The sequence below is a fragment of the Bacillus rossius genome, chromosome 11 (assembly GCF_032445375.1).
Source record: "Bacillus rossius redtenbacheri isolate Brsri chromosome 11, Brsri_v3, whole genome shotgun sequence".
Taxonomy (NCBI): Eukaryota; Metazoa; Arthropoda; class Insecta; order Phasmatodea; family Bacillidae; genus Bacillus; species Bacillus rossius.
Genome location: NC_086338.1, coordinates 19,744,928 through 19,768,850, shown reverse-complemented (window position 1 = coordinate 19,768,850; position 23,923 = coordinate 19,744,928). Strand labels below are relative to the sequence as shown.

The following is a 23,923-nucleotide window of genomic DNA, read 5'->3' as shown; positions in this document are numbered from 1 at the left end:
TCTAAGCAATAACTCACACATGATCGAACCCAAGCACGGTCGTTAATGGTTGCTTGTTCAAGTCCTGACGTGGAAGAACCGAAAGAGGTATGCTAACAAGTCCTTATACATATAAGCCAGGCGGAATATGCCTCCACAGCAAGGAAATAATCCCTGCAATGGGAAGGGAGAGTCTGTTACGGGAATACTGGAGAAGGTAGTAGTGACAAGTGGTGAATGAAGGATTTGGGGGGGGGGGGGGGGATGTCTAGGAACACGACTCTGACGCCGATGATGTCCAAAAACTGACGAAGGTCCGTTGGCGACGAACATGCATTCGTCACAATTGCATTACAGTTTTGGTTTGAATTGAAAGTTACAATAAATGTTCATGTTAATAAATTATATACCTGTTTTTAAGATCGCAATATTATTTGATTGTACTAACGAAATAATTGCAGGTGTCCTTATTGACAAAAATTTAAGTAGCATGCACAAAAATTATTTTCCCAGTGTAGTTAAACTTCCACCAGTACTGTTTGATGGAACGTTATATGTTAAGGTAAATTTTAAGTCATTTTGCAATCATTTAATTAGCAGCTTAAAACTATAGGATTTGATACTAAAACTACAACTACTTGCCAACTCCCATGTATGAGTTATGATTGTGTAGGTATTCCCATTGATTTTACTACTTTGCGGCAGCTCCCGAGTAGAAATAGTGGTAGAAACAGTCCTCTTAGTAGCTTAGCAGGATGCTGTTGGTAACATTCTTACAACAAAGCTGCCAGCTGTCAGCGAGGCCAGATGGCTCATCTGCGGGGGTGGCATCGAGCTCTTAGAGACACGCACACGGACCAGAAAGAGGCACAGGGTTCCGCCACGTCTGTATGTGTGTGCTGAAGCGGTTCCTGCCCATGTTTGTGATATGCATATGGTCGCAAGTTGAGGTAGTACGGTGATTTCAGACGAACTTCCGCGCCAGTCGTCTACCGCTCACACGTCGAGGCAGCGCCAGGTGCTGTAGTTGCTGCCTTATTAAGCCATCCACCCGCAGATCGCTGCCTCAGCAAACGTCCCAGCTGCCCGAAGGAGCTGACCTGTGTGTCCGGAACAGCGTCTGCAGAATAGTTTCCTTTGGTGACCTCACAAGCCGGTATGCCGAGGCGACTCGTCCAGCGGTCGTGCACGAATACCAGCTCAGTTTTACCACTGTAAGCTGCCAAGGCGACTAGTGGTACAACGATCTGTAGCAACGAGTGTGTGAACCACCTGTATTCAAAGAATTTAACTTTTTTTTTCCTTTGAGCTCCATAGTGACATCAGGACACTCGCACTAAGGTAGCAATCAGGAAACTGGGTTCTATAAGAATGGTCAGAAACTCATTAAATCTTGGCCTGAAGCTCACTGTTGCATAATGTTTTGTAATTATAATCATTTAATATCAAACTAAAGATATTAATAAAATATTTATTCCCATGCGAGTATTACAAGTTATTTTTAATATGTTCTTAAGATAGAAGTTTTTGTGACAGTATGAGTAATAGTGTTCATTATGCTATTAATGTATAAATAATATTAACAGTTAATTTTACCATATTTGAAATTTAGATTTTGAGGTGCCCATATAATTTATTATTCCTTCCCTTAAAATACGTTTTTCCCCCCAGATATCTACTTTAAATTTATGATACCTATTTTCTTTACAGATTTGTATACTAGGACAAATCTTACAACAAAATTTTTTTTTTAGTTCTTTACCATTTCCTTAAAGGTGAATTAATAATAACCATTACAAATTTAAGTCTTTTTGTTTCGTTGTAGATAAGTTCATATGTTAATGTCGCAGTTAGTGTGAATAATGTCAGCTAATTGTAGTTTTGATTGATGTGGTGCCTGTTCATGAATTGATTATTTACATAGCTCGAACTGAAACTGAAATTGAATATATAATAAAGGTCATTGAAGTGCTAATGTAATAAGAAATATTGATGAACCCATTCGAAACATCTACAACATCGATTACATCATATATAGAGTTATCGCGCCGGAAGTATGAAGGAACTGTACCACAGCTAAAAACCATATTGCTTGTTTGAGGTCAGGTCTAATTAGGAGTAAATTAAGATTGGTGTTAGGAATAAGAAAATTCAAAGTTACCGTAGTTTGTTTTACAGGGTTTCCACATTCTGTAGGTAAATGAAGTTTATTTTGGCCAGGGAAAGTAAAGGAAATTACTTGAAATTCTGGAAATATCTATAAAATTCTACAGTGGAAGTAATTTGAGGAGTAAATGTCATGCCCTGGTATGCCTTTACACAGAATCTAACGACATTTTTTCCAGATGGTGTTTTTGTGCCTAGTCATAATACATATTATTAAATGGTGTTTGCAAGATTTTGTTTGAGGCATGCTATGAGTATGGATAAATGTTAGATTTTTTTTATTTATTTCAGAAATTGGCAATTATGTAGGTAAATTATTTAAAAATTAAATACTTAGGAATGTTTGAATGTTTGTTTATAGAAAGTCGGGGAAATTTTATTGCATATTTAAGAAGCCAACCTGAGTTTTTTTGCGGCCTTGTGAAAATGGAAATTATGAAAGAATCTGTGGAAGTTGCCACTGTAGTAGTACTGTCCCTGTTGATGAAATTGTTTGTGGTATTAGATGGGTTGTTCTGTTTACGTTATTTAAAACTTGTTTGTTTTATATGCACTCCAAATAAAAGTAAAAATCCTATCCAAATGAAGTAACATTGTTAGATGCATTAAGCTCCTTCTTATAGACTCTAAAAATATTATAAAAGAAAGTTAACACCTACCCTGAACCACAAAAAAAATTTCGTTAATTCTTGTCGGGAACAAGGTGAATTACCTAATAATAAAACTTTGCCAAGAGAAAAAAATACCAACCACTTATTTTTCACTCTCATACGCGAGAAAATTTACTTGATAACTAAGGAATCGTGTACAATTTTCAAATAATCTCTCGTCGTTTTATAGAGGTTAAGAGTTTTGTTCAATAGGTTCAATGGGTTCAATGGTAATGTGGTAAACATATTATCTTTTAAAGATTTGTGCAATGGGAGTGCATGACTTGAAGTAGGCTTTTGGACATACGCCATTGCTTAGCACATGTATGTCTGCAGAAGAAAACAACTAAAAAAACTCAAATGACAAAAAACACAAATTAAGCAAAAATTGCTGTTGTCAGGATTTAATGCCACACAATATTCCACATCAGGAATATGGTCAACAAACAAGGAAAAAACAAAGAATGATGGACTAACAGAACGAAAAAAAACCCACAAATGATGACAGCACAAAACAATTCCGAACCCAAAAAATTCAACAAACATTTGAAACGAGACAAAAAAACACAGCAAAACGAAAAGACAAAACAAACACAATAGTTTTCAAAAAAAAAAGAGAAACGAAAAAATCCCACAAATGATGACAGCACAAAAAATATTGAACCCAAACAATTCAGCACAACAGTCAAAACGAGACAAAAACACGACCAAACGAAAAGACGAAACAAACACAACAGTTTTCTAAAACAGAAACAAGCGACGTTTCGGTAACTGCTATCTGCTCCCGTCCTCAGGCAGAGACGCACATGGGGCTGGAAAAATGAGGGTATTTATCAGAAAATGGACTACATCTTGCTCAGCCAATGGCAGACAAGATGACACCTCATTGGCTGTGCAGCATGGAGTTAAAGCGAATTGGTTATTGTAGGTTGAGTATTATTGGCTATTGTTTTGTGCTGCAGGGATGTTTCTCTCTTAATCAAAGGGATCCACATATTTTTTAATTCAATGCTCTGCTGGCTGAAAACATTTTTATTGCTAATAATAAAAACTGATTCTTTGATTTTCCTTTTTATTTTATCGGGTTCCTGTATGAGTGGTGTGGAGTCTTCCCAGATAATTTTGTGGCTATTTTCCCATGTATGTTCAGCAAGTCTGGATTTTAGGGTTTCACCCTTCTTGCAGTTGTTTTTGTGTTCTTTGATTCGGGTGGATAGAGCTCTGCCAGTTTCACCTATGTACACGTGGCCACATTCACAGGGGATCTGATACACACAGTTGTGGGTTTGTAATTTTTCTGTGGCTGGTTTCACCTTTGTAACAATGCTTTTAATAGTAGATTTAGAATGGATAGCTGTTTTGAGTCCATATTTGTTTCCCAGGCGTCTTATTTTTTCTGAAAGCCCTTGAACATACGGAATGACTAGAGTTCCTGCCGGTTCATCGGTTTCTGTGGGTTTGAGTGTTTTGTTGGATTTCATTTGCTGTTTGATGGTGTTAGCAGGGTAACCATTGGCTATGAGTTCCTTTTTTATATGATTGTGTTCAACCACCATAGATTTCTCATCAGAACAAATAATCTTAGCTCGGTTGGTTAGGGCGTGAATTATGCCAGTTTTTGTTGTTTTGGGATGGTTGGATGCAAAGTTAAGGTATTGGCCTGTGTGCGTAGGTTTCCTGTATACTTTGGTTTCCAGAATGTTGTTTTTTCTGCTAACTAGTACGTCCAGGAAAGGAATGCTACCATTGGTTTCTTTTTCATAGTTGAACTTTATTGATGGCCTCAGAGAGTTAAGGTGGTTCACAAATTCCACCAAAGTTTCAAGTCAATGTTGCCAGACAGTGAAGGTGTCGTCTACATAACGGAGCCAGATTTTAGGATGGCTATTACTTTTGCTAAGTGCTTCTTGCTCAAAGTTTTCCATAAATATATTGGCCATAAATGGTGAAAGAGAAGAGCCCATTGCCATGCCATCGGTCTGTTTGTAGAAAATATCCTTGAACTGGAAATATGTCGTGGTGACACAGAGGGTAATCATTTCCATGATCGATGGGATTGGTATTACAGTTCTGTCCTTTAAAGTCTGATCAGCCTCCAATTTGGCTTTGACAATGCTGAGTGTTTCGGCTACTGGTACATTGGTGAAGAGGCTTTGGACATAAAAACTCACCAGGGTATCGTTGTTTTCTATTTTCAGTGTTTGGACTATTGAAATAAAATGATTGGAATATTTGAGAAAAGTATCTGTCTGTCCTGCTAGTGGCTCAACAATTTTCAGGAGGTATTTTGATAGTTTCTGGCATGGGGCATTACAACAACTGATGATCGGGCGTAGAGGCATGTCCGGTTTATGAATTTTTGGAAGACCGTAAATGTGGGGTGCTTTACTGCTGTGTGGCGTCAGTTCTGATCTAATTTTGTCTGGGATGTGATTCTGATGTTTTTTTAGAGTTTGGTACACTTTTCTTTCAATGCTGGCTGTGGGGTCTTTTACCAGTTTTGTATATTGATCTGTGGTGATCAAATCAGTAATTTTTTGGTCATAGTCTGTTTTGTCAAGTATGACTGTAGCACGACCCTTATCAGCTGGGAGGATTACAATGGTATGGTCGGATTTCTGAGATTTGAAGGCCTTGAGTTCATCAGGTGGCAGATTTGGTTTAGGTGGACCAGCTGAGGTGATTGCTGTACGCACATTCCAACGAAATTCATCTTGTTTGGCGGCAGGAAGTTTGTATATTGCGCTCTTAACTGATGAAACTATGTCAAGTGCAGGAATGTGTCGTGGAGGAATGCTGAAATTGAGGCCTTTTTGTAGAACATTTTCCTCGCTATTGGACAGCTTTCTTGAAGATGAATTAACGACAGTGTTAATTTTCTGTGTTGTGGGATGTGTTTTTGTATTCACCATATTCGTCAGTTTGGTTAATTTATCTTTTTGTTTCTCTTTGCACTGTAAAGACTTCTTTTGGACAAGGTTCGTGATGGACTGATAAATACAATTGAAATCTTTAGTAATAATGATGGGCTGAATTTCAAGCTGTAGTGCCGAAATTTCATTGTTCAAATGTGATTTTTGACAGTGATATGCGGCAATTATTTCACTCAGTAGCTTTTGGCTGGCTTTCCGGGTTATTTGTTGAGCCTGTTTGCTGTTGACCGGGGATTTGATTCTGAGTCCTCTAGGAATGACTCCCTTACTGCGACATTTACAGAGAAAAGTCAACTATTGTGTTTGTTTCGTATTTTCGTTTTGCTGTGTTTTTTGTCTCGTTTCAGCTGTTGAATTAAATTTTTTTGGGTTCGGAATTTTTTTGTGCTTTCATAATTTGTGGGTTTTTTTCGTTCTGTTAGTCCATTTGTCTTTGTTTTGTCCTTGTTTGTTGACCATATTCCTGTTGTGGAATATTGTGTGGCGTTAAATCCTGACAACAGCAATTTTTGCTTAATTTGTGTTTTTTGTCATTTGTGTTTTTTTTGTAGTTTTCTTCTGCAGACATACATGTGCTAAGCAATGGCGTATGTCCAAAAGCCTACATCAAGTCATGTGGTAAACAGTAATACGCATTATTTTTTAGAAAATATTCTGCTTAGAATGGTTGTTTAAAAGCATTAAAATCTTTATTTATAATTATATGTACAAAAAAATAAGGTAAGTATTTACACATCACCAGTAACTTACTTTATTAACAACTGGAATGTTTGCAAGGTTTCTTGGCACGACACTCTTTCTAAATATACAATATACGCCGCGACTGGATTGCCAAGGGCGGCGGAAATCTTACAGAAGTCGTAAACATAAAACTCCTATAAATTTAAATATTTTTTTTCCAAAAAAACATGAAGATTTGTGATAAATACACGCCAAAATACTTTATCCCTAATTATACCACACAACGAGTTAATTAAAATAACGCGAGTGTATTCGAGGTTGTGTAAACATTGCGCTTTCCGAACAGCGAAAATAACACGTAATACATACGCAATAATGCTTCAGACGTGGAACTATATGCAACTGGCAACTGCGAGTTGGGTTTGCGTTTTAATTAACAGCCGGCGCGAAGGCACACAGCAGCTGTCCGGCTTTAATGAGAAAGCTGTTTTGGCAACGGCTGGCACAGAGATAGAGAGCGAGAGAAAGGGACAGTGATATATAATATAAGACAGATTGAAGTGCTCGAATGAGACAGAGGAAACTGTTATTCAGAGGCAGTGGCCACTTCCTACAGGAGATGTTTGTCGTAGCGCTTACAATTATCAAACATAATTTGTAAAGATCATCGCGTACTGGCTTTGGGAAGAATTTGATGACATTAAGCGAAATTAATTTCATCATGAAATGGGAAATATTTTAGTGATATTTTATAGTAATTTATTACATCTTTATTAAAATAATATTCTTATCAAATATTTTTTCACCCTCAACTATTTATAAAATATTTCAGGGGTTGAAAAAATGTATTCTGAATAATCAAATTGTTACTATTTATTAACGGACTTTGGTAAAAGTATGACCAAACAAAAAATTATTGCTTTAACTAAAAGGACTTATTTCAGAAATAATTAACTGTTACTTTTCAACATTCCGTTGTTTGTTGTTATTTTAAATTCCTTATATTATTATAAATAAATATTGTTAATAATTTTAAAATAAAAATTTTAGGCAACAGGGTTGACAAATTTTATATAATAATTACATTCTCTTTAGGATTTTTTATTAAGTGCATATAAATGCAATTTTTTTTTTATTTTGATTTTCGGACCACGGTTTATTAAATTAATTATACAAAATAGGGCAAGCATAGAATGTGGAAGAGATATTTAGCTCAATCAAGGTTATTTTAAAGACATTTGGGAGATTTACGCATGAAAGATAACAAAGGCTGAATATTTTTTTCCAAAAAAAAATTATAATTCAAATTGGGGAGTGTTTAAATAACATAATAAATTTGTTTTAACAAAGTGTTTAACTATGTGTTAAATTTTTGAATTATTTCTTATTTGAGTTCTTAATTATAATATTTACTAAGCATACTTATTTTCAAAGATTACCATAAATAATAGATACGTTTTAAAGTCAACACAAAGTCCTTCAATTTTTTTTACCATGATTAGGCCGCATAGTTATTAAATGTTAATTAATATTAAAACATCTATAAAAAAATTTAAAACCAAGTAATTTATTCTAATTTAATATTTTAACTATAAAAATCAAGTTTCCAACAATTTGAGTAGGTCATTTTAAGATTCAGTTTTGTGCTAGTATTAGTCGGATAGTGCTATATTTTATTGATATTATTAACATTTAAATTCAATTTAAATATTATATCAAAAAAGTTTTAATACATTATTCCAACTAACTATTTGAAAAAACTGAAGGTTTTTTTCGCTCATAACATTTAATTTTTCAATATAATATGAAGGCTTTACTATATTAGTTTAATTTCATTGTTAATGATTATTTTATAATTATTTTAAATTGTTATGATTCAGTGTTTATGTAAATAGATAGTTATTACTTAACTGTGGGCGGGGATATTACGCGCGTGTTCCAAACTATTGACATTGAGCTGTGTGATGCTTGTATAGTTGTGTGGACAGAGTATTTGATGGCTAGTATGGAAGGTACTGCGGAGTGGGCTGTTGTGAAGGGGGTTGGTAACGCCCTCTGAATGGCATTGTGTTACCGAGGGTAAAAGATGGTGTGAAGGTGTGTGTGTGTTTTATTGAATAGTTTTTAATATTTTTATTCTTTATTCACTTCGAATTCTTGCCAAGACTTTAAAAATTACACCATTTACATGTGATATGACGTGTATCTCGCAGAGGTGATAATGACTGAGGTGTGTGTTTTAACTGTATCATATACACTATAGCGATCAGAATTAAATTTGAAACAAAATTTTTGGAGGAAGAGCACATTTAATACGCTACAAATGTGAATCGTGAAATGTGTTTGTAGAATAATAATAACGTGCACGATTAGGGCTGCATGTCTTTATTTTTATTTTAAAAGATGACTGAAACAGAACGTTTTCATCCACATGAGCACAATAGTATTTTTATTTGGTAGAAATAACAGTTCTTCTCTATTTGTACTCTGCCGCGTTTGCTACGAAGCATCATTCCAAGCAGTAATACCAATAAACAAATGTATGCTTACAAATGTGGTGCATAAAAATAATAGGAAACAAAATTGTAAAAAAATCTTATTTGTCTTTTGTCTTGATTCTTTACAGTGAAAATAAAGAAACGGTGGTCTTCTGATGGGTTCAAGTGGTTTATATGCATTTTTTTCAAAACGCGAGGCCTGCCTTTCCAAAGATATGTCACCCGTTTGCCAACGTTTTCTGTTTGAGATGATACACAAAAGTGTGCACAATATTTATTAAGTTTCTGAAGAATGGTTCGGGAAACAGGCCAACTTGTGGATTTACCACAGTTTTTGTCCCTAAGGCTCGTGGTTCTGAGGAGTGGGGAGTCGAAGTAAGTTCGTTATCGACTTTCGCGCGCGAGAACGTGTTATCGACACTGGCCACTCACGCCACACCAGCCAGGCTCTCGTGTTACTAATGGCGACCCCATAAACACCGCCTCTTTTATATCCCGAAGGCCGGGTTAGTGTTCAAAATCAAGGTTTGAAATTTTTGAATTTAAAAGAGTATCAAATTAAGGCTATATTTCAGACCCCACTTTATTGTGGTTAATGTATTGAAATTAGAATTTACTGTTTTCCAATCCACATATATGGGTCATCTGTAATTACAAATTTTAATTTATTTTGTGATGTTAATGAATGGGCGTGATCTAGTATCAGGTCAACGAGAAGGATTATCATACGGGTTTATAAATTTACCACATTTAAATTCATCAAATTTAATTAAGTAATATTATAGGAGATAAGACCAAAAAAATGAAAACTTTGATTACTCTAAATTTTATACAAATTTTCCTAGCGCGCGACGACCCATTGATACCGATATCTAATTCCGGTAATGTCCAGGGTTAAATTGAATTGCATGAGCCTCTAGCTAATAAATAAATTATTAGTAAGGAAATAATCCGACTTAGTTCAGGGGAGGGCAGTTGAAACTCCGTTCTTCTCGGACCACTGATCTCGTCCTCAGCTTTCCAGGATATACGAGCAGTCTTGCTGTGAAAGAAAGTCTAAACTACGATCCAGTAGCAATACTGAAGATGACAGCTACTGTTGACGCCATTCCAGGTGTGCTGAAAAATCTTTAGATTGGGCAGTTCTCACCAGCGCAGACAGGAACTGCAGCATGAAGATGATCGGAAGTCTTGCAACACACACAATGACGGATATTCGCCCAACGCGGTAGTAAAATTAATTGCGAAATGCGACTCCCTAAAGTCTGTATGACGAAGCATCAGACTTCCTTCACTTAAGACTTGCAAAAATAACTAATTACGCGGTAGCCACATATCTTCTTGTCCTCTGCGCGCAATTCCCGAACCCAGGAACTGTCACTCGCACAGAGAACGTCCATTCGCTCCGCAGTTCAAAACTTAAGTCCCTCGTTCCTCCCGAAATGGCCAACCAGCGAGCATCTAAGCTAGGAAGAATTAAACAACCTCTTTTCTAACCTGGCGAGAATTCAATACTCGAAGACCATAGCTAACAGTGCCTACATGCGAAGTCAGTAATAAACGGAACAATACATCTCAAATAAATATTCAATAAAGAAGAATAACATCCCAAATATCAATGTCAACTGATGAACTATGGAATATCTCTGGGTCGTCGCACCATGTACAACTTAGTATTTACATACATTACATAAAAATGTATAGTTACTTTTACTAAGATAACGAAATACACATAAAGTTAAGATACAACAATAAATAACATGTAAACATGTCCAAATGTTTACAAGAGATTTCATTTAAGTGTGAAAATAATTTCCAAGCAATGTACGTAAATTACATTCTAAATTGTACATTAATATTTGTTCATTATGTACAATAAGTGGTAACTTTTCTAAATAAAAATTTACAAATGTAAAATATTCGTAAAAAAAATTACACAATGACATCTAAAGCAATTTATTAAAAAAATAAAACTAATATTCTTAGTATAAACTTTTCATTTACTTTTCTCGCTACAAAAAAGCAAGGTGGTGGAATTGTATGGAAGATTTCGAAGAAAGACTTCCTTTTTAAGCCGTTCCAGTTAATATTTATATATATATCAAATTTTTATGTACACGATCACTGCCGTTGTTTTGCATAAATCACTTCCAAACTTATGCATCAATTATGAAAATGGAAAATCTCGCTACCTTTCCTTAATGGGCAAAATTCTACTAAATGGGTGGATGTAAGAAAGGTTTTTTAAAAACAGAAAATTAATATAACGAACATAATACGAAAATATTACATCCGATTGAATGTAATTAAAATTTTGTCTGAATAATTTTTTTGTCAGATCAGCCTTCACTGCAAGTAGGAGAAAAAACTATGGTGGGAGGACAAAAATTTAGTAACTTTTTATTAAATACACTATCAAATTCGTTCAAAATTTTTCTAACTTTTAAAAATATCATCTAAAACATATGTCTGCATTTTTTTTTTATACAGCTAACTATTGCTGCAAAGTATGGAACAGGGGTAAATGACTTGAAAATTCATAACTCTCTGAATAAGCGCAACATTAAATCCGTTTAGATCGCTTGTGAATCTTTATTAATAATACTATTGTCTGAACACATTTTGATAAGACAAACCTTTCCTGCAAGGGGTTGGAATTAAAAAAAAAATTAAACTTTTTTTTTCTAATGCACTATCGAATATTGTGAAAACTTTTATCATAAGTAAATTTTTATGTAAACAACCATTTCTGCAAATTGTTAAAATAACAATGTTTTAAACACAAAATATTGTCACGTGCACCTAGCCGGTGCCACCGCCATTTCTGTCACGATCCACTTTCAGAGGGGGGAGAGAATCGTAGCTCTTTACATAGAAACAACTCGCTTGGCATCAACTAGTCTTAACTTCATAAAATACTTTACTGTACCTAGGATCATAGGTTCGTCATCCCGTACAGGATGTCTGGTGAGAGCTGAACTAAGGAGATTTTGCAAAATAACATAATACTTAATTAAAATTATTTTATTCTTAAAGTCAAATACTCAACATCATTTTAAAGAACATTTAAATAGCGGGATTACAATTTAAAACAATAATCTCTTTACTTCCTTAACGATTGAACGACCTTACAAGAGAGAGAATGAGAGAACTTCACTAAACACTTCCCTAGTCCTTCCGAATACCTCAAATCATAATTAATACTTAAAATTAAAACAAAGATAAGTCCATACTCACATTTTCCGAAAAGCCTTTCTTGATCGATTACTTTAAAAAAATAACGTAGGGGCCTCTCCTGCCCTTGAAATCCCGAACGAACATTACATTTTAAAAACTATGACGCGTGACCCCTGACGAGGGCCATAGCCTCCGCCCGAAAGCTTGACGACTACATTATGACCTAACTTAAATTAAACGACTCGTGGCCTCTGGCGTCGACCATAGCTTCCGCCCGAAAGCTTGAATTCCTACATCACGAACGAACTAACAACTCGTGACCACAGGTGAGACGCATAGCCTCCGCCTGAGTGAGCCTGAATTCCTACATCACGAACGAACTAACAACTCGTGACCACAGGTGAGACGCATAGCCTCCGCCTGAGTGAGCCTCCGCCTGAGTGAGCCTGAAGTCACCACTCACTTGCGCTTAAATTCGCGCGCCCTGCCGCGCCTACCATAACAAAAGCTCGTTATTGAAGTCAAATTTACTAAACAACTAACTAGAACATCTGGGAAGACTACCCCCCCTCTACCCCAATGTGCAGGCCACACCGCGCGGCTTGTTACGACAGCGCGCCCCAGTAACTGCGGCCCGTGGCTGCGCCAGCGCGCGGCCAAACAAACAAACAAAATTCTGCAAGCCCGCAGCGCGCCGCGCCGGCCCCGTGCCCCAATTACATGGTCACGCCACTTGCGCTGACGAGTGAACAGAGCAGCCAGCCCAGAGTCCCGTCAGTAAAGTCCCTAAATTTGATTTCAACAACCCTGCAAAATTTCAACCCGCGACATAACCCTCCCCTCACAGAGCTCGAGCCCCATCGAGCTACCTCAAAATTACAAATTGTCTTTTTCCATTAAACCATAACTATAAATTCCTCATTTCACAAAAATAATAATTTTCTTAGTTCCTTGCTGTCTGAACATACATCTAGATTCTGCATAAGATTTATTTTAAAACAACAAGTATTCATAAAATTAAATGTAAAACTTTTATCTGGTTTGTTCTCACAGGAACCTTCAGAGGCTCGAGTTCTCAATTCTAAAAAAAATTGTTCTGTTAGTGAAGCTCTCTTTACAAATTAAATTACTGTTCTTAGTTTCTCAGTATTCGTTAAACAATGTGCAAATTCTTGATAATTATTATTATTTTTTTTTTTTTCGGTTTCCGTTTATTACCATACTTCTTTCGTTCTTCAAAAAAAATTAAGTGTCCTTACAGTGTTTCAATTAATTAAACTCTTATCTCGTGAAGGTTGGTGCAACTCCTCGAAGTCAGTGTTGTCGAGAAGAGTAGCTCCCTGGGCTGGCCATCAGCAAACACCACTCAACTCCAACAGCTACTGGACTGGCTTCCAGGGCAGCTCACAACTTCTCCCCACATCTGCTTCGGAGTTGTGCCATCCTCATCACGAACAGATTACAATTCTGAAACATCATCAACAGGCATTACCATCACGCCTGACAAATACAAAACTAACTACTAAACTGCAATCGATGGGCAAGGATGTAAACACACAAAAAAAATAAAATTAATTAATTCAACTGCTAACATAAAGTATCCCACCCTTAGCATAATCTAATCAGGCAAATAATTTGATAGGAAAAACTTAAGGAAGGGAAACATGACCTCCAATGATTTTCCCTAACTCTTGAGTCTTGATCTTCTCTATACAGCAAATAGTCCCCACGAAGTAACTGGGTTGAAGGTCAGTTCACATGACCCACCCATAACCTTTCTACTCTTCTTTTCTTCTGGGGGCAACCACAATGCCCACCAATCTCTCTCCATGGTGCCGAACCAGCTATCCCATGAGAGTAAACAACGTAGTCAATAGAAGCGCAGAGGGGAAACACCAATCTCTGGCTTGTCGAGTCATAAAACTGCTTTATCTTCTTCTTCTTCTTCTTCTGAGTAAAACATCTGATTAATCTTGCTACTATTCTTCCCAACAATAAAAAAAAAGTTCATCAGGTATCTTCATGAAAAAACATTCTAACTAATACTAAGTCTTCTTTTTCTTCTTTTTTTTTCTTCTGTTAGATGTAATAGAAGGCCATGTTAGGGAGGTTATAGGGAAAAAGAGTGGCCAATTCCCACCCCATCACCCACCTAGATCATGACTAATTAACTTTTAAACTTTCTATTTCAAACAAATAAAAAAAAAAACATTTTTTTTTTATTCAAACTTTTAAACTATAATTACTTTTACTTCATAACCTCAAAAGCTAATCAATAATTCTAAATGAAATTGTGATTTACTGCATCCTTGTTCCATCCGATCTGTTTGTTTATAACCTTTCTTGTAAAGTATAAAATTTTCAAACATTACTAATTAAAAAAAAATTAAATTCTGGTGTCCTTTGAGTTACAATTAACTTTACTATTTCTTAGCTTGAAATAATTTAAGTTTTCAGAACTATTTCATTGTCTAATTCACAACACTTAAAAATCAACTCAAAACAACAAATCATCAAAATCAATAAGATCATCTGACCTACCTATCAGTACTGTGAACTTGAACTGTTCGTACACATTTATAATAAGCTATTGTATTTAAATTCCAACCTAAATAAGGTTTAAAAAAAACTACTAATCCCTCTGTAAATTAAGAAAATTAACTTTAAAAATTAAACTTAAGGTATTAGTTCTTTTTGACAGCTACCACAACTCACTAGTTCCATTACATTACTATAACCTAAAAAGTTCTGTAAAGACTGTTTATAACAAAAAAAAAACTCCAGTTACTGTCTTCCATAAAAAAATATAACTTTACATGACCTTATTAATCTCCACTTGTAAGTCCATGGCTGCCAGCTTTCTCTTCTCTTGAATCTTCAGTCTTGGCTCTTGTTTCAGTGATCTTGTATCTTGTCTCTCGAACTCTTGTCATCTTGTAAACTGGACTGCTGCTCAGCTCATCTTAAGGAATCTGTAACAGTTTCAAAAATACATGTTAATTTAAATTACATAATTCCTGTTCTTTGGTCCTAAAAAAAAAATTGTATTATTAGTACACATTACCCTGAAACAACATTATTATTCATTGTTTATTACTTAAAAAAAATGCTTTACCATAAAATCCTTTTTTGTTCTTTTCATTAGGCCTATTTATTTTCCTTCTTCTTAATTAAATTCTGCTTCAAATGTTAATCCTAACTTAAGACCTACCATCTATTTATTATTCATTACCTACATTATTTATGTTACCCTAAAATTCCCATAAGTTTCTAATACTTCCTATCAAAGACATTCTCTCTAAAAAAAAATTTACTTGTGACTCTTAACTTAACAAACTTAAAAAAAACTTTTACACTAGACTTAACTTATTATTCATTCTTAGTTACTAAATTTCTATATGTAAACTTTAGTACTTACAAACAAAAACTGCCTATTTCTCTCTACCTCTTAATCTCTTTCAATTATTACAATAATAATGTTACCTTGCATCTTTAAACTTTCTTCTTTTCAATTAAATTAGACATCTCATAACAATAAAAATTCTGCCTATACTCTTCTTATGGGTGTACAAACCCAACAACAAAATTTCAAATTCTCAAGTTTCCTTATATTTAAATTATGCAATGCACATAACCTCTGTGGTGCCTGTACCCTTTTAGGCCTACCACCTTCTCCTCTCACAGCATGACAACTCTTATTCCTCGGGGTCTGTATTCACTGTTACAAATCAAATATCTCAAAAAAATTAAAAACAAATTTATTATTTTAAGAAAACAAAAATTTACATTGAATTTACTATGGAGCCTGGAAATCTTAATGTCTCACAGCAGCTAACATGACTAAATCCCATGGAACCCCAGGTTTACATAACCTGTGCCCAAAAATTTAAGCATACCAGGCTTTCTCTGCACTGGTTTTACAGCATCACACACTATTTAGGGCCCCTGATCTGCCATCAGTCCCAAGGAGTTTTCCCACAACCCCTCTCTACACAAGCGCCTACCGCATTCCTCTCAATTGGCTATCGGTTTTACGGCATTCTTTTGGGATCCGACCATCAAGTTAGGGCTAATCGAACACTAAACCTCCATACTTCCAAACTAATGTAAATCAATTAAATTTTCTCTGTAAATTCTAAAAATCAAAAAAAATTATTCCAACATGGCAAAGAAACTTCCAAAAAAAATTCATAATCTTATCTTCAAACCATTAAAATAAAAATAAATAGATTACTCTGTTTTCTCCTTAATAACTGTAAACTGTCAACAAATATCATGTCGTAAATTTTAACTATGCTTACTGACTCTTAATCATAAAATCTCATTTGTCCTAATTAATAAACAACCGATTTCCTTAAAATCTCACTGTATCTCTCACACTCAAACTTCACTGGCTGAATATCTCAATAAATTCAAAAACAATTATCTAAACTCTTAAAGAAACTCCTCCCCAATTATTCAAATTACTTCACCTTATTTTATTTCATTACTTAAAACACCTTACTCAAAAAAAATTAATTAATTATCTAGCTATCTTCCATTATTATTTATTTACCGAACAAAACTTTCTCCTAAATTAATTTAGTAAAATTCAATTTCACATTAGGCAAGTACACTAACTCTCTACAGCAATGTTTCTCATTTCCCTCCTTCCTAACTGAATCCAATCTTACTTAACCTCCAGGGAATTTACCTCACAAAATAACCAAAAATTTCACTGTAGTGCCTATCTGCTATAGGCCCACTACACAGCAAGGGACTCTAACCCCACCAACAAACTTCATTGAAATGGTACCCTATCCCATACAGGATAGCCACTTCGGTACTACCATGGGGAACTCCTGCCCCAAACTACTCACAACTCTCAGGATTCTCCTGACCCTTAATTCCGTAGTCAGCCCATCTCCTATGGTCTGCGCTACAATTCCCTTTCTTCCCAGGGACACAACGCCTCACCTTAGGGTCCCTCGCCCTAATGAAAACATTAATTTTGTCTCTCTGTTCTTTTGGAGTAAATTCCCTCTACACACAAAATCTAGCCTTCCCAGTTTTCTCAATGCTTATCGATTTTATAGTGTACCTCCTTAATAATGTTTACAAATCCCAAAAAAATATTTTTAAAACCGAGGTAGAATTTAACTAACAAAAACATAAACAACTTACAACGAAACACTTCTAGCCTATACATCATACACTTCTTAAATTAAATTACTTACATACTGAAAGTTCCTCTTCTCCTAAAACACACTTAAATTTAAATGTATTTAACCAATAGTCTATTTTCTTATCGCTAAGTTACCGTACAGCTGATCAAAACAAGGTCACGGCCTGTCCACGTCTCCGTATGAGCCCGTGACGTCACCGAATTCCATCAGGTGCGCCAACCCTCGCTTGCGGTTCCTCCGTTCTCCGCTAGGTCTCAGCACCTCCCCGTCACGTGTTCATTCTGCCACGTCCACTGACGTGTCGTTCTGAAACAACTCTCAACATTTTTCTAATTAAAACAAAACATCACTATAAATTCTATAACTCTCTTTTACATAAACTCTCGTTTTCTTTTTAATTCCTTTCTAACGTTTATCCTTCCCTCGACTGATTTAATTCGTACGTCTCGTCTCCTACGCGCACGACAACAAAACAAACTTCACTTGAAAATAATTCCTATTTACGAAAAAAACTTTATTTTAAATTTTAACTCTCTTAACCTACAATCTTAAAATTAATTTCAATTAAATTAAACCACTTGCATTATCTCTATTAATCATTTAAATTATAACGTATTCTCCTCACGTAAAAATCCCTGATAAACTCAACGACTTAAAACAACTTATCACTATAAACTTTATCCTTACAAGTATACTCAAATAAACATCTGTTACGTCAAAAAAAAATCTCAAAGACTTCCTCCACTTAGATTAAATTCCGTAATCCTCTCCTCAAGTAAACTCTTAATAACCTGCTATCAGAAGCTGAAACTAACTTAATAATAAACATAAAAATCTACCTCTCTCTCTCTCCAGAAATAGAACCTATCCGGCGAACTCTACCATTTCTGTCACGTGCACCTAGCCGGTGCCACCGCCATTTCTGTCACGATCCACTTTCAGAGGGGGGAGAGAATCGTAGCTCTTTACATAGAAACAACTCGCTTGGCATCAACTAGTCTTAACTTCATAAAATACTTTACTGTACCTAGGATCATAGGTTCGTCATCCCGTACAGGATGTCTGGTGAGAGCTGAACTAAGGAGATTTTGCAAAATAACATAATACTTAATTAAAATTATTTTATTCTTAAAGTCAAATACTCAACATCATTTTAAAGAACATTTAAATAGCGGGATTACAATTTAAAACAATAATCTCTTTACTTCCTTAACGATTGAACGACCTTACAAGAGAGAGAATGAGAGAACTTCACTAAACACTTCCCTAGTCCTTCCGAATACCTCAAATCATAATTAATACTTAAAATTAAAACAAAGATAAGTCCATACTCACATTTTCCGAAAAGCCTTTCTTGATCGATTACTTTAAAAAAATAACGTAGGGGCCTCTCCTGCCCTTGAAATCCCGAACGAACATTACATTTTAAAAACTATGACGCGTGACCCCTGACGAGGGCCATAGCCTCCGCCCGAAAGCTTGACGACTACATTATGACCTAACTTAAATTAAACGACTCGTGGCCTCTGGCGTCGACCATAGCTTCCGCCCGAAAGCTTGAATTCCTACATCACGAACGAACTAACAACTCGTGACCACAGGTGAGACGCATAGCCTCCGCCTGAGTGAGCCTGAATTCCTACATCACGAACGAACTAACAACTCGTGACCACAGGTGAGACGCATAGCCTCCGCCTGAGTGAGCCTCCGCCTGAGTGAGCCTGAAGTCACCACTCACTTGCGCTTAAATTCGCGCGCCCTGCCGCGCCTACCATAACAAAAGCTCGTTATTGAAGTCAAATTTACTAAACAACTAACTAGAACATCTGGGAAGACTACCCCCCCTCTACCCCAATGTGCAGGCCACACCGCGCGGCTTGTTACGACAGCGCGCCCCAGTAACTGCGGCCCGTGGCTGCGCCAGCGCGCGGCCAAACAAACAAACAAAATTCTGCAAGCCCGCAGCGCGCCGCGCCGGCCCCGTGCCCCAATTACATGGTCACGCCACTTGCGCTGACGAGTGAACAGAGCAGCCAGCCCAGAGTCCCGTCAGTAAAGTCCCTAAATTTGATTTCAACAACCCTGCAAAATTTCAACCCGCGACAATATCATAACTTTTTAGTAGGTATGCTATCAAATCCGTTATAATTTATTGCAAAATTTATAAAATTTATCTAATACCTTTAGCTGAAATAATTTTTCATGAGACAAAATTTTACAGTAAACAATGGTATTAAAATTTAAAATAAAAACATTTTGATAAAAAAATTAAAAATATATATTATCAAATAATGTTTAATCGATCCTTTTTGTATATTGAAGAATAGTTACTATAATATACCTACGCCTGTAAGCTGTGCCGAAAGAGATTTTTAAACACACGTACAGTGACAATTTACCACATGTTTAAGCAAAAATCAGTCCTTTCACATAATAATTACTATGTTTTATTTTAAACGAAAATAATTTTTATGTATCACAATGCTAATTTAATCTAAATTTTTATTGTTTATTTCATATATAAAATAATTGCTTGTGTCAATTCAATTGAAATTTTATTTTTTCATGCAAACCATTGCAAAATGAATAATTAGGGAAATATTTTAATCTTTGTATTAAATAAATATATAAGCGTGGTAAGATAGCTTAGCAAAATAAATAAAAAATATACCTACTTTTAAGGGAAGTTAACAAAGACTAATATATGTGTTAAATAACTTTATATGACCAAAACATTTTTACTGTTATTTAATACGATTTTATGTCTTTTAAGACTTTTGTCATAAAAAAGGTTTTTGAAATGTTAACAGACGAGATTAGAAGAAAAGTTCATTTACTACAAATATTATATTTATTTCTGTCAGCAAAAAGATTTATCAATGCAAGTAGAATCATTTACAAATTGTTTAAAATATGTTCTATATTGAAACAATACTTACAGTAAATTGTAAACTTTAAAGAATTTGTAGCGCTTAGTTATTACACAACAAAATATTTAAAGAAAGCTATGCATAAGGAAGCAATAATTCTTGCTGTTGCAGTCGCCCGTTATAACGTCATCAGCCAATGCTACTTTGAATATAATATCGTAACGTTAAGCTTTACTGTGATAATAGAATTTTTCAAGTTTTAACTATTCACATTTTTTGATCAGTCCTAGGTTTGAATCTCACCTTGGGTGTAGGCTTAGGTGTATTTGGGATGTGTTATTTTGTAAGTCACTTCCCGTTTATTGAAACATAGTAGCTCTACCTGCTGCTGAGTTGGTCTGTAGTAGTTTAACAACCGGGAAGTTATTGGTTTAAACAATGCTTACCTTCACGGCGTTATTTTCAAGTGTTCCTCTAGTGCGGATTGTTGTTCCACAACCCTTCTACTCTCATTTACCTGACGCTACCCCAGTGCTGTTTAGAACGACATTACGAACATGGCCCCGGGCTGCCTGAGCAGTGGCGGTACGGCTCGGAGAGATAAAGACCGTAACGGTATCGTAGCTCCACGGCGGAGCACAGCCTCCTCGCACCGAACCACCCAGATTATGCAAAGCAGGAAGCTACGACATTCAGGAAGAACAGAGAACTAACGCACTGAATAGGCAAATGAGGAGCATGTAAGAATACAGTAGCGGTATCCGCAGGAACCCGAGGTTTTCATGAGCTCTCTGATCCTCTTCATACTGAAGAAACCTCGAGTTAAAATTTTTAAGTTACATTTGATATGAATTTCTGTAAGAATTTTTTTCAGTTATATATGGCAGTTTACAACAAACTCAGTGGGTTCACATAAAGCCCACTGGCCAATAATTGTTTACAATTTATAATTCGGATTTTATCAAGCCATCCGAACCTATAATTTTTACACGTGAAATTGTATAATGTTCCCTTAAATATGAGGGTTATTTGGAATCAATTTTATTATACCGGTAATGGCTGGTAAGATTTTCAAATTTTATATTTTGGTAATGTTTTAGATAGCTGTACATCACACAGAAATGCATCGATGCCTAACTACCTCATTTAGATTGGAGTCCAATGTTCACTGTTAAGTTAACTAATGCCATCACGAATCCATGCTTAAGGAATTTTCGGCAGATATAATCATATTGTTGCTAATTACGTTTAACATAATGTATCATAGCATTTTCAAAATCCCCATGCATAATTTTTGACTGACTTATAATAATCTGGTAAATAATAAACTCACAAATTTTTGTGTGATTTCATTATTTATAACACACTATTTGACTCGTTATTAATATTCTCTTTACTATTTTCATTGCAAATTTGAACAAGAAGTAATAAAAAATTATAAACATACTTTAATCGTGGTAATATTTTAATTTTTATTTTACAAACTTAATGAGTGAGCTATGCAGCATATCTAGCCTATTTCCAAGAAAAATCAATAGCTCTAAAGCTATAATAATATGCAGTGCTTTACCCAGTAAGCTGAATTAGTAACTTCTCCGGTTTTATCACACAAAGTTTACCCAAATTTTTAACTCGCCCGAGCTCGTGGGGTCTTTTTTAAACTAGTGCAAAAGCGTCCCTTACTAACAGCCCGACAAACAAGAAATTAAGGAACTAGTTTGCATTATTTTTAAAGAAAAGTCCGACGTTTCCGCAGATACTGCAGTCACCATGTTCGGGTTCACAATTATTGGCAGTTACCACCATAAAAGTTATTGTTGCCTTCTTCCAAATCCTTTAAATTTATTTGTGTTAAAGGCAGCGTGAATGGAATATCAAAATAAATTGAAAGTTTTATTTTATCAAATTATTGTTTCACATATGAGCTATGGAAAAAAATTAAACCGTGGCTGGCTGTAAAGTTTTGAGAGTGCATTAAAACATTTAAGTAAACTATCTTTTTAGAATGGCAACGCAAAAGTTTCAACTCATAAATCCCAGCAAAATTTTGACTTTATTCAGCTGACTATAACGGATGTATGAAAAATTTAAATTGTGTTGCTTATAGTAAAGGAATAAAAAAATTTCACGAACTCACTATACTTCTTGTTGATGTATGAACGTATGAATAATTTTGTAAAATCTTGTATTATGTTACATGTTCTTATGTTACATAAACCACAACCTCTGAACGGTTGAGTTATACTCATGTCTGTCATGCTTTAAATGTCTCCTCTCAAATAAAACATTCAATTGATATACGAAAATATTTGTAAAAATATAACTCTATTAAGTTTAATTTTCAGGTGATTAAAATACGCAAAACTTTCGGGTGACTACTTATAATACACTACCAGAAATGTGTAGCTGCCAAATCCTCTAATGAACGCCGTAAATGTCGTCCCCTCACAACAAAAACCAGAACGACAGCTAAAATGGCTCCCGGCAAAATGATAACTGTGAAAATATTACGATCAAACTTTTTTTACCACACCACTAGTAGTTTCGATAATTTTATGGAACACAATAAGAAGAAACGAATAGGGCAGACTCTTATAGACTATATCTCACAAACTGACACAATCATGAATTTAATTGATTTTAAAAACAAGTTAGAAAAAATAAAAACAATATAAAATATTTCTAGTCAGGAAAAATTAGGGTGTTTTTATCTATGATAGACCAAATTTCTGACCTCAGCTGCCGTTCCTAATATTTTTCTCAATGATAGGCTAAGGTGGATAGGAGGTTGGACGAAAATCTTTAACCATGGCCTCACTTCTTTAAGGAAAATTTTTAGGTAGGTTTTGTAAACCACGCAAAGAACACATTGACGCCATAACGCAACAGGCAACGTATACAAGAAAATTACGGTCGTTAATCAAGCACGAATATTTTATCAGTGTGCTAAAATTAAACAAGTGAAAACGTGGTATTTACTAAAAATAAAAACAATACCGCGATATTTAATGCAAATACCGTGAGTTTTTAAAGGTTTCCTGGACATTTTGCTCCAAAACGGAAACGCAAGCTGAAACGCAAATGTGGAAATTAGGCTGCGGTTTTTGTCTCTTGCGTAATTTATAAACGAGTATTTGAAAACTATTTTATTGATAAATTTGCATTTCCTGCATTGTTGAGCTTCTTGCGTAGTTCATTCGCCTGTCTTTACGTACGCGGGAACTGAGGTCTCATGTTATGATTGGACGTCCCGAATGTGGAAAGGAGAAACTGGAGCTCCACAAAACATATATTTTTTCCTCAAATTACTTCCTGTTGAGCATCTCGCGGCCAGCTAAACGTCGCAGCTCCTAAGTTCCTTGGAGACAACTTCTGTTTGTTTTGTTGGGAGAACTGGTCCTCAGAGAGGCAATTACGGGGCGCTGCTAGCTCCGCACCGTTTCCAAAGAAAGGAATTAGCTTAGTTTACTGCGGTGCGTATCACGTGCTGCTCGGAGCTGCCTGCGCCTCGCTCGTTATACTCGGTGCCCGCTCGCCTGAGCAAACCGCACCGCGATGAGGCATCGTTGGCTGGGGAGGAATTACATTACCTGCAGTCGTTACCACGGGCGTAACTTCAGCTCTTTAACTGGGCTGTGCACTGCCCCCACGTGAAGGGCGCCCTACCTTGGGATATTAAAACAATTGTTATTTTTTAACTTCATCGGACCAGTTTCACCACAATCACGAAACAATAGCTCAAATTCTCTATTTACCCTAAAAAAATGCACTTATTTTGATGTGATAACGACCTATTAATTGATG

General features: G+C 35.6%; 1 protein-coding gene and 1 long non-coding RNA gene across 2 annotated transcripts in view; both read right to left on the bottom strand.

Moving 5' to 3' along the window:
- Positions 1–23,923, bottom strand: part of LOC134536501 (5-hydroxytryptamine receptor-like) — a 1,474,690-nt gene that overhangs the window by 1,236,990 nt on the left and 213,777 nt on the right. The window lies entirely within an intron of this gene.
- LOC134536684 (uncharacterized) lies at positions 13,273–19,345 on the bottom strand. The gene is made up of 2 exons (XR_010075838.1): positions 17,301–19,345; positions 13,273–15,056 (listed from the first exon to the last, which is right to left on the bottom strand). It is a non-coding gene; the product is annotated as an uncharacterized LOC134536684 (long non-coding RNA).